Source organism: Amblyomma americanum, chromosome 6 (assembly GCF_052857255.1).
Source record: "Amblyomma americanum isolate KBUSLIRL-KWMA chromosome 6, ASM5285725v1, whole genome shotgun sequence".
NCBI lineage: Eukaryota > Metazoa > Arthropoda > Arachnida > Ixodida > Ixodidae > Amblyomma > Amblyomma americanum.
Genome location: NC_135502.1, coordinates 153,445,377 through 153,457,224, shown reverse-complemented (window position 1 = coordinate 153,457,224; position 11,848 = coordinate 153,445,377). Strand labels below are relative to the sequence as shown.

The window sequence follows — 11,848 nt, the reverse complement described above, 5'->3', positions numbered from 1 at the left end:
AAGCCTCACCGCATGCATAACGGCACCTTCACCTAACATGAAGCACCTTAAAAAAAAGGTCTCAAACACGGCTTTTGCGCACCAGTGAATGCCCCTTTGAGCTCTACGTCTGCTTTTAAGGCTGTCTACACCGTACTTTTATTGCTCAATCAACTGTTGAATAATCGTTCGAAGATAACTTCAATGGGTGAAGACAATTAAAAGTATGTATGCAAAGTTTTTCTAGTGCGGTGCCGTGTAATGTACTATATCGGCAGGATAACATGTTTATGTATGGACCATGAAAACAACTCCAAATTTTTTGCTCTGGTATACAACCTAACACTAAGAAAATGAACGCGAAATATGTGGTCTGGCATGCTTTTACCCTGTATGGCAAAAAATATTGCATTTCCAGGTTCTGGGAAGTAAAATTTTTCAGAATAATTCATTCGATATGCGGTCCATTTTCTTTTCTTGATAACACCTCAGAGAACAGCTGTCAGAACTAGGCGCCCTCAAGTGACGAAAATTTGTTAGAAAAGTGAGCTGCTATACACTGTTATTTATTGCACTACAGTGTGTACATCTGCTATTTTAAACAATCGACAAATTTCGAATTTATCTGGAGCATGCATGTATAAAGACAGGGACACATTTGCTTCAAAAATATATTCTGTAATACACTATATATAAAGCAAATGAAACAGTAAACATATAATCATGCAGGACAGTTTGCACACAGTCTGTCTACTTGAAATGCAAAAATAAAAGAATACTTTATGTTCATAGTATTTCAGCTTTCACTAGTTACTATACAGATCTCAAGTGAAAGGAAAAAAATGACATGAAGTGAGAACACAGCGGGACAGAATTTCAGCTGAATCCACATTTAGGTATTGCTTTTGTGTTCTGTACTTTCTACAAATAAGCACCAAGTAGCATAAGTGAATCCTGCTCCACTAGGATATATATAACTATTATTGTACATTCACTGGCACAAACACATGCCAGTACATCTCCGCAGATGTTTTCAACCTGTATCAAAATCATCATTTATTGTCCCTTAAGGGCCTTTAGGTGAGGCACTACATAATGCGGAGCAAAAAAGCAAGAGGACATTATGGTTACATAGCAAAAGATGGCGAGCAAATTATTATAGGGCAATGCAAAAGGGTGAAGCAAACATACCTATGTACACTGTGGCCGCGCAGCAATACAAGCAACATCGAAAAGGGTGCTGATAATATGAATAGGGGTGCAAGAAGTAACTCATAAAAAGATGTTAATAAGAAGTGCACTTGTGATACATAAGGAGTAGTAGGCAATGCGTGCTAATTACAGCTAATGACAAGTATGGTTGAACAGTAGATTCGAGAATTTATTCAGATCGGACTCAGTTGCCATGGGCTCTAGCAGGTAACTGCTACTTCCAACGTTCTATGGCTGATGGCAAAAAAGGATTTATGGTAGGCATTAGTGGAAACATGTAAATGCTGGAAACTTAAATTGTTGAAAAGACGACGCGATGTTCTATTTGGTGGAAGTAGGAATGTTTTGTGCAAGTGAGGGAAATTGTAGCCCACACCTCCACCACGTATGTGTAGGGCAAGACTTCACGAACCAGGTTTATTCCAACCCGTAAAAAGCACAAGTGATGATGATGAGTATACACAGGTGAGGAAGATGAAGTGGCATACAGATAGGTGAGATGGATAAAACCGCAGTCAGTGCTCACACTATAGCTTATGGAAAAGACAAATTTCGGCAATTGTGTGATGAAAAGACAGTGGAGGTAAGCCGAGCGACAATTTTGTGCCTGAAACACTGATGCTGTTGTCATAACATCACACTATTTTCCGGGCTGCACACCTTTGCACTGATTCTAATGTTGAAATAAGATAAGTTTGGTGCAGGTTCCAAATGGGTGAGGCACAAGTTCCAATTTTGAGCAAATGAACGTTTTCTAGGTGAGTTTGCGGAGTGATTTTGAGGGATTTCGGTTGAGTGATTTTGAACTTTCAGTTTCTACGTTAGGATATGCTCAGACCATGAAAGGCTGCTAGCCTTGTTATTCGTAGGTACTGGTATGACTATTTTTGTTAGTGCTATTAGCTTAAGTAATTACGATAATTTAGATTATTACATTTGCGGGATTTATGAGGTTGATGCTCTAAGCATGTGATCAGACGCTTGACCCAGTTGCTTCTAGCCTCAATACATTTCTATCCTATTTGGCAAGTCGCAAATCAATGTCTTTTCTTGCTGCAAAAATTCAATGAAAAGGCAGCAGTCAGCCACTTCCTCCGGCAGTACCACATTAAGTGTTCTGCCAGATGAGACAAAGCACTCTTTGATGTGCGGTGGTGCAGCATCCCTGTCTGCAATGATTATTGGTCTGCAGATCAAGACGCAAATTTTGGCCTCTAGTAATAATATTTTTCGATGCGCTCGTACGAGCCACTGCATGTTTTGATGAATGTTGAGTCAGAACGGGATGGTCGCTTGTATGCAGTGCTATTAAAGACCTGTTTGCTTGTACAAAGCGCTCGTACTGAAGTGCTGTGAATGTACTCGTGCCTAAGCGATTATTCACAGCATCCTGCTCTTCAGCGCTTAGAGCAACGTCTTTTCCCTTGCCTAAAAGGCACAACTTGCCAACATGCGTAGCCTTCTGTAAAAGGGGATACCCAAAGGTCTCCATCCAAAACTCTTTCTCGTGGAGACACAGAAAGCTGCTGCTCATCACCTTGTGCAGTTGTCGATGCATAATAATGCGTTCAACAATTTGCTGAGGGATTCCATTTGCAGCCGACACCTGCCGAATTACGTGTCCATTTCCACCTTCAAAAACAAAAGCAGAATGTGCCCACAGTGGCCCAAGTGACCGAGCACCATTAGCCAAATGAAGAAGCACATGAACATTAAATGTCAAGCTGGCAACCCCATATAATCTCTTGCACTGAATGACGAAGCTCTCCAGAAGCAGCTCTGAAAATAAAAAGTAACAAATATTAGGGGAAGTTGAGAGCCATTAAAAATTTCCTCGACAAACGCAGTCAAGTTATTCTCAATCCACATCATTGCAAGATTTTTTTCTTCAAGTTTTCTATGCGAAGGTTCATTGAAAACAAGCAGTTTCATGTTCAGGAACATGAAATCTCTCTTCCAGAAAGAACACACCATAAGATTGCATGACACTAGCTGATAAGCAAAAGCTGCACACGGCTACGCCAACATAATTCGTCTTTAAAGGGCACTCCTACCTCTAATTTGGCCCTGCATTACAGAGAAAGCGAACTTAACAATTCTAACCCGTTGGACAAAAATGCATGTGTACCTGTGTTCAATAGTACAAACATTCTGTATAGGCATTCCAATCAACTAACAACAGCATTATCAGAGGCATATCATATTCACAAAAACTCCGGCATATGCGTCACCACACCATATGTTGTAATCCATGATTGTGAATGTCGGTATCTTAATTCAACACAATGATTGGTTTTGTCATTTTGGGGGTAGGGGCATGCACTGCTGGCTGCCTTGCGTGAGCTATTTAACCTTGTGTTTTTTCCGATAAACTTCAGTTGATAGTAGCGCTTGTCCTTCGTGTCTTTCTCTTTGTGTCTCCTGTCGCAGCGCTTTCGAAAGTTTTCAAAGATGTAGCAACTAGCTCAATTGTCTGTGTTACTGCAAAAGAATCATTACCCAATTTACCACATCACAACTTTTAACAGGTAAGCAATGGATAATGTTTCAGGAGTGTTGTTGTTAACTACAAGAACAAATAGCACAAAAACAGAACTATATATCTAACATGACGAATACTATGACATCGGATAATATGAAAGGCACTCTAAAAAAGAGGAAAAGGGGTTACAAGATGGCAGGAGTTATTTTTGAAGTTTATGCACCGACCAGTTTGTGCCTTCTGTGAATATTTTAGAACCACAGTTCACAAAATTAACTATTCTTAATATACTATGCAGGAAAAACATTTATGATTGTAAATAATATTTCAAAATGGTTTGCAGACAGTTGTAGAAGAGTGTAAAAAGGTCAAATTCTTACATAGTCAAAAATTATATGATTACGTCAATTACTTTACAGCTATGCTATATTCACAAATGGGACCTGTAATAAGCTACCTGCTTTGGCAATTTCAGACAGAGTGAGCTCCTCTCGCAAAAGGATGTGGAGAGCCTCTGAGAGTTTGCAGAGGTGCCTCCAGAAGCAGCTCTGAAAATAAAAAGTAACAAATATTAGGGGAAGTTGAGAGCCATTAAAAATTTCCTCGACAAACGCAGTCAAGTTATTCTCAATCCACATCATTGCAAGATTTTTTTCTTCAAGTTTTCTATGCGAAGGTTCATGTTACTATTGTAAGAATTGAAGTTTTCACGAATGGAGTGTTTGAAATTAGAGTGCTTCGAGCTAGTGTTGTCCGCATTGCTAACGAACTTGGGATCGATTTTTCCTGCAAGGCAGGCAGCCAACAGGCTTCACCTTATTGACAGTAGAGTGAACTACATAATTTTGTTTATTTTTTGGTCTTCTGTAGGCAACGAGCGGAACTGTTGGAGAGACAGAGACAGAAAAAACTTTGTTTAGTCGCCTGCAGAACGGCACCATGACTGAATGGCGCCGCGACACGGGCCACGTCTTCTCAGCGGGTGGTCTCTACTCAACTTCAGCGCGTGTTACTTCCGCGATCGGTCGCCCTGAGGGGCAACGTTCCGTCGGTTTCGCTAGGCCTTTGTCTTTCAAGAGTGGCACGGCAGAGCATAAAACAGTATCCACTGCCTCCACTCAGATGCTTTCCAATGTCCTCGTTTTCTAATTGGCCTAGGCAGCCTTGTCACACAGTGTGGAGGTTTGATGGCCAACAGCCTTAAAATTAATGTCTTCAAGTGTAGAAGGACGACCTGCAAAATAAATGTGCATACTTCTGTTGTGAGCAGAGGGAATAAGGCAAGGTGATAATACCCTGTAGAATACAAAAATCCCAACAGATGAAAAGAAAAAAATTAAAGGCAGAACCACTGCTATACACACTATATAAATATCTGTACATGCATATGGTTGCAACTTGCTTCTACCAATTAAAATAAGATTAAATGCTGAGTACACTGTAAAGAAGATTCAGCCTTTTATTTTATGCAGCACGTTTTCCTACCCAGCAGTTAACAGCAGCCTACTAGCCCCTATGTGTGCCGGTTGATAATGAAATATGCTGCCACCATCTTATGTCATCTTGGTTTCTCAAAATATGTCCACTAGGAAGCCAGCTTAGTAGTAAGTACTAAACGGCTGCATCATACTATTTCACCACATTTTGTACACTACGTAGAGGCACCATCAACAGTGCCTTCCATTAATCATACTCAATAAAGCCAAGGCCACAGATTATAGCATGTGCATGGTCTACAATCTCTCAGCTGCCATTTCCCTGCAATAAGATGCGCATTTGAAAAAGTGACGATAATCAGTAATAAATGCAGTGCCACAAAAAGCAGTAATATTTCAGCAACATTCACTAGTAAGTTTTAGTTTTAGTTTATAGGGGTTTAAAGTCCCAAAGTGACCCAGGCTATGAGAGACGCCGTAGTGAAGGGCTCCAGAAATCTCGACCACCTGGGGTTCTTTAATGTGCACTGTCACTAGTAAGTGCATCACGAATGAACCGCTTTGAGTGCATTGCTTTACCAACATAGAAGTGTTGACCTGAGTTCGACGTTGACAAAAATGTCTCGGTCACTTGTCTTACAACGCCTATCAGTACGGAGTGCATATATTCCACACTGAACCCATTGACAAGGTCTAGTCCTGAAATAAAAGAGAACGTCTAATATCAGTAAAAATACAGCACAATTTCATGAGATAAAGTACAGGAATTAGTAAAACACTAATGTAGGTACTGAAGGTGGATAAAATGAGACAAAATACTACCAAAAATTAGTTGCAAAAAATTAACATATTGCAGGGGTTGTAGGAACTAAATACTGGAAGCAACCAATTTTGCATTAAGTGTTGCACAGTTTAATAAACAAGGCAGCAGCCTAGTGCTATTGTTTTATAGCTGAAGAAAACCATGGCCTGGTGGAGACATTTGGAATGTGTAGAAAACCCCGGGGATAAAAAGCAAGTGAAGCTCCTCCTTCTTGAGGTGGAAAGGCTGGAGCATTGGGAAAGCATGCAGGCCAAATCTCTTGTGCTTATGTAAATGCTGCACTGATCTAGGCTTGTGTATATGACAGGCTTGGCTGCCTTGGTGCACCACAAATCCGGCATAATGACGTGGAAAAATGGCACATATCATGGCAAGCACTGCCACCCAAGAGAGTTTCCATGAGTAACTAAGGAAAGAATTCGCAGGTTACACATTATCTCTCACCACCTAAACGGATGTAGTTTGCATCACTGTTCTTAATGCTGAAAACAAGAAATGAACTTGATCATGCAGGAATTTGAATGTATGGTGAGGGCGATTAACCTCATTTTCCTTTTTACTAATCGACCGTTCATACCTCGGACATGTTTTACCACATATGTAGAAGTTGTGAGATCGGTCAGTCCATGCCAGCTAGAGAAGAAAGGAAGAAAGGAGAAAAATGCCCTTACCGCCCAAATTCATGAGTGCAGATGGCCATTTGAAGCCATTGATTATGTCATCATAACCTTCTGCAAGCTTCATGTCGCGTATAATCATGTACGTGGTTTTGGCTTCTAGCTGTTCTTTTATGATTTACCGCATGCTCCCTTGAGGCAAAAAGATAATACAGCACTTAAGCACATGAACAGTAGTTTCCATAAGCTGGCACCCTTAAAAAAATAAGGCTCTTCTGAAATCAGTTCTGCTGATAGCTCTGATAACTGTTCAGTGTTCAGCAATCACCCAAACCAGTGTCAAGCTGTTAAGAACCATCAGGTACTGCTCACATTCAACATGCTTTCCTCGGACGAAGCACCAGAGGCATCCAAAGTACCCGTTGAAGGGGACCATATTCAGTACCGCTGTCCTTGCTGGCGCATGGACTGAGCAACACAACACAGCTGGTTTAGAGTAGTGTGTAGTTGTCAGATATGTCCACTTAACTACTTCGGTAGTGTTGACTTCAATTACAAACTTCTTCAAGAAAAGTTGCATGTTCGGATGTTTCTTGCCGAACCAGAGCCAGCAACTACAGGATGCTTAAACCGCAAGTGCGGTGGCAGTTCATTCACAATGAACTGTAAGGGCCACACTGAAGTCTTTGACGATTTCTAAACTGGACTCCCGTCGCTGTTGATAGTGAGAGTGAGATCATCTTTCGGAAGTCTTTCCCGCATTCTGCTGCAGCACTGAGCACTTGTAACGTCAGAAATGACAGACTGTGGCTCTTGCAGCTTCTCCAGGTTTTCATGAAGCTGGGCCTTCGTGCTTTCAATTGCAAAGCTGAATTGCTTATGTAAATTCAGAATGATGAAAAATGAGCCGCGGTCCTTGAGCTTCTGCAGGGCACTCTTGTACCGGCAGTTGGGGCACTGTGCTGACTTCTCAATCACATTTAGAAGAGCACCGCATGTCTCGCAAAAATAGTGGTACTGCACAATGTCTTGTTTTTCCTTGCACCACAGTTTGCGAAAAGCATATGTGCTTTGGGGCAAGACATTTTGTACAAATAGAAAATTTATTAGCTTTATTAAGTCCCCTAAAGCAGCCCATGTTAGGCCATCTGATACTCCATATGCCATAACAGCTGCTATAGCGCCCATCTTGGTCACCTCTGCATTTGGCAACTTTTCGTTACTGAATTGTGCAAAGGATGACGGCAACCCAACATCTTCATCTTCAGAATTCTCAGATTCTTCAGTGGGACTGCCACTGCTGAGGCCAATGTCACCACCCACATCAGAACTGGTTCTGCTGCAGGTGTCACTTTCTTGTTGCAGCTCATCATTTTCAAAGTCGTAGTCACTGTTCATGCCAACGTCACCCCTCATATTAGAACTGGCGTCGGCGCAAGAATCACTTTCTGGTTGCAACTCGTCATTTTGAAAGTCGTAGCTTGGAGGCTCTGCGTCGGCCGCTGCACCACTGGCTCCGTTTTGCGTGGCACCTTCAATGGGCGGAACGTCTGGGTAGTCAGTGGAGTGCACTTCATCCCTCGGCTCCGTACTGCCCGCTGCGTCGTCCGTGTTGTCCTACGCGGTGCTTTCAGTGGAAGGTGCGCTTTGTTGACGGCTGGAGACACTCCATTACTTGTAGATTTGACCGTGAGCACGGTGGCACTCAACGGACCGACAACGGCTGCCCCAAAATGGCCCTTTTGACGCCTGTAGAGAGTTGTGCTCGGCACGTCAAAGTAAGCGCCGGGCTCCAGATACTGCTTACGCCGTTCCTTCGGAGCAGATCCCGACATCGTCAACGTCAGTAAACCTCAGGTACGTATGACCAGCAGAGTACGATCTCGGTGGATTTCGCAATCGCGGATGTTGAGAGTTCGCACCGGCGGAAGGCTACTGGCAACCTAGCAGACGCTTTTATACAACACAGCTTCGGCCACGAAATAGTATCCGCCAGCACGTTCCGTACACGACCGGCTTTTCCAGCTTGCCTGCACTCAATACTCAATCGCGATGGCGTAAAGGGTGCTTTCTAATCTGAGCAGTACACCATTGAACGCTTTTCTTCAATTGTTTCAAAGGATTAATTTTATCAGTTATACGCACAAAATTTTTAATTAGCATCATCATGATTTTCAACCTCCCTTTTTATAATACTTATTTTATTTTTAATTAATCAAATAAAAACAATGACTTCATTAACTTGTCATCGCCCATCACATGGCAATCAATCATCAAATACTAGAGCCGCCAGTTACCATGATACGTTTCTTTACGCAGTCCCCGAATATAGGTCGCTAGTTCGAATCCCTGACGCAAGCTATAGGCTCTAACTTGACTAGTAACTTTATGCTGCACGAAACGCTGAATCGTATGACGCCATCTGGAACAGCAGACTGTTAGCATTATTCGAGTTTTTTTAAAGCAGGACCCGATTATTTGCGACACGCACTCGCGCCGAGAGCTTTTCGACGAATCGTTCCTGTCGCGTAATATGAAAATTTGTTTGCGTGTATTTAAAGCACCCTTGTTGTCAAAAATGCCAAGAATGGTCCAATAACTACAGTTCACGCTTCACGCACAGCGCCTTCTTCCACGCTCAAGGAAGGAACTGCAGCACATTTATGCGAAGTTAATTTCAGTATCATTCCAAGCTGTTTTCGCAAAAAAAATCAGCTGCAGTGTCCTTTACTAAATCATTCCGTCACGTTACAGAGCAAATAAGTTACTCCGCCAGACAGCCCTCATTTTTATTACCTGAGTACAGGTGAATAGCCACCCGATGTGGGTATGTGTGGGTATGTGCCATCTTGTGCCCCAGTGTGGGTATGTGCCATCTTTTGATAGGCTAACAACAACAACACTTCCAACAACAGCAGCACTTCCCAGGCGTGCTGCAGGAATTTGTGGCGTCCGTCTAGTTTGCTTTGGAAAGGCATTTCTATAGTGCTCTAAAATACTTTGTGTCCAGCAGACATTTTAAACGCAGGCGGCACCACCGACTTCGTGAAAACGACGCTAGGCGCTTCGAGAAAACATCTGAAAAGTTGCTTGCACTAACGCAGACGCCGTGCCACAAAGGGCTACCAAGTTGCGGCGCGAGCACTGCGTTATTTAATATGATCACCGCGGTAAAGTCCTCGTACTGCACTGCATTTGAAACCGGGAGAATGGCCATACAGTCACTACAGCAAATAAATTAATTGCCGCACTGCGCTGCTATGCTCGACACACGGATATCGACGGATATCGACACACAGCCCCTATTTACTACATATATAGGAGCCAAAGTGGCCTGATCAGGGCGGTATAAAGGTGCCGGCTAAACTACACTGTCTCGGACCTCGAGTGTGATTAACGTATATTTCCCCATTTCCCCCCACAGGCTTTGAGCCTTCCTCTCAAAATAAAGGACGTTGAATCAGTTAATATTAACGAATTATTAGACTAGAGCATGCCTCCTCTCTTCGCTCTATCTCTGCGGTTCAACGTACCCCAAAGTTCTTTGAAGGCTCAGCCTCTGTGGGGTTATTTAGAGCACACTGACATATGTACCCCTGTCCAAGGCAAGAATCAAGTTCAGGAAATGAGTCATTAATTGTACCAGCGCACGAGTAAAATCCTCTGTTTACCTAGAATCAGTATGCATGTTGTCGTGGACATACTGGACTCGTTAAGAACTCGTGTGGACTCGTTTTCAAGTCATGCAATGTATACATGGGACGCTCCCTTGTACTTATGGCGAATTCCACTGGTGGATCTGAAGCGAGGCACTCGAATCGCAAAAGAGCGCCCCAAACCGCCTCGGAGCACAGCGACCGTTGTCGACCAGCGCTCCGTATGGAACGCAGTTGCTCCAAACGACCAGCGGAATTCGCGCGGTCGGTCCAGGTCGACCAGTGGAACTCGAATTTGTCGTCGCGGAGCAAGAAATGCTGCTCCAGCACGACCAGTGGAAATCGCCATTATATGATTTGATATCTACAAGGAGTAGAATTTTCTGTGTGTCAACCTGACTATGTACTGCACTGATATTCGTGACGAATGTACCGGAGCTTTATTGATAATGTTCAGTCCGCGTATCAATACTAGCAAAGCGGAACCGAATTGAGGTATGGGTACAGTTAGCCACTGCAGTATCGTTCCAAATACCGAACGCAGCCATTCAGGGATGTAGCCGTAGCCATGCCGTAGCCGAAACGCATTGTCGCCGTCGTTCAGAGGCAACGACACTCGTACTTCTTCTTTCATAATGCTTGCATTTGTGAGATACGAGGACAGAGTGAAAGCAATAGTGCCGGTGGCACTAATTAAGCGATTTTCGCCTACGAATTTTCGCCTACGAATGAAGGCGACTTCAACAGTGAGAAAAAACATGAAATATATTGGTGTAGTGAAGACGGAGCGGTACTAGGGTACTATCCAGCGTACGTTCTCGCGCTTGCAGGTGAGCCTGCTTTTGTATGATTTGCTTAACCGTATCTGGAGAGAGCTTAGCCTGCGCCAGCAGTTGTTTAGAGCGCGCGAGCTGTTTGCTCCGGTCCTGAGTAGCATTCGCCGTTGGCCGAAAATGTGCCTTGAACATGGCACATGCCGGCCTGCGGTGGGCTGTGTGCGCTTTGCTTCTGTTGGCTGTGCAGACTCAATCACAGGTACTGAAATTCACTAGTAACATTTGCGTTCGAGCGCAGTCGAGTGGACAATTAATAAATTTTAATTTGTGGAGGTAAACGGACCGAAGCGACACATGGACCATGAGGGATAAAGGAAAGCTCCGGATTAATTCAGAACTTCCGGGGTTCTTTAACGTGCGCGTACATCGCACAACTCTAGGCCGATTTGTACTTATCCTCCATCGCAATACGGCCACCACGACCGAACGCCAAAGCCACCGAGCCACCAAGGTCCGAAATATCCTAAAAGACTGAATTTTTGGAGTCCGAATTACCCATCGGCTACAGTAATGTAGAAACTGCATCTCTGGAAAGCACAGGCATTTCTACCGCGTAAAGTAGCACTTTTATCGAGCTCCGCATAATATGCCCGGGATATCGCATCCTCTGCAAAATGCTTGGCGCAGACATGGTCAGTGGGCATTAATGTCTGGTCTGCCCTAGGAATCGCACGGCGCCACTTCTCCAAACGAACATTGTCGGACGGAGCTTTGAATAATGGCACACGCTCCGCACATGTCTGGTAGCCAGAATTGCAGTTCGGCACGAAGCACTTTCTCCCCATTGCGCTGCACTCACCTGCTGTG

General features: G+C 43.6%; 1 pseudogene; it reads right to left on the bottom strand.

The window, feature by feature from the left end:
- Window positions 1-2,405: 2,405 nt before the first annotated feature.
- LOC144095571 (uncharacterized) lies at window positions 2,406-7,129 on the bottom strand (annotated as a pseudogene).
- Window positions 7,130-11,848: the final 4,719 nt, after the last annotated feature.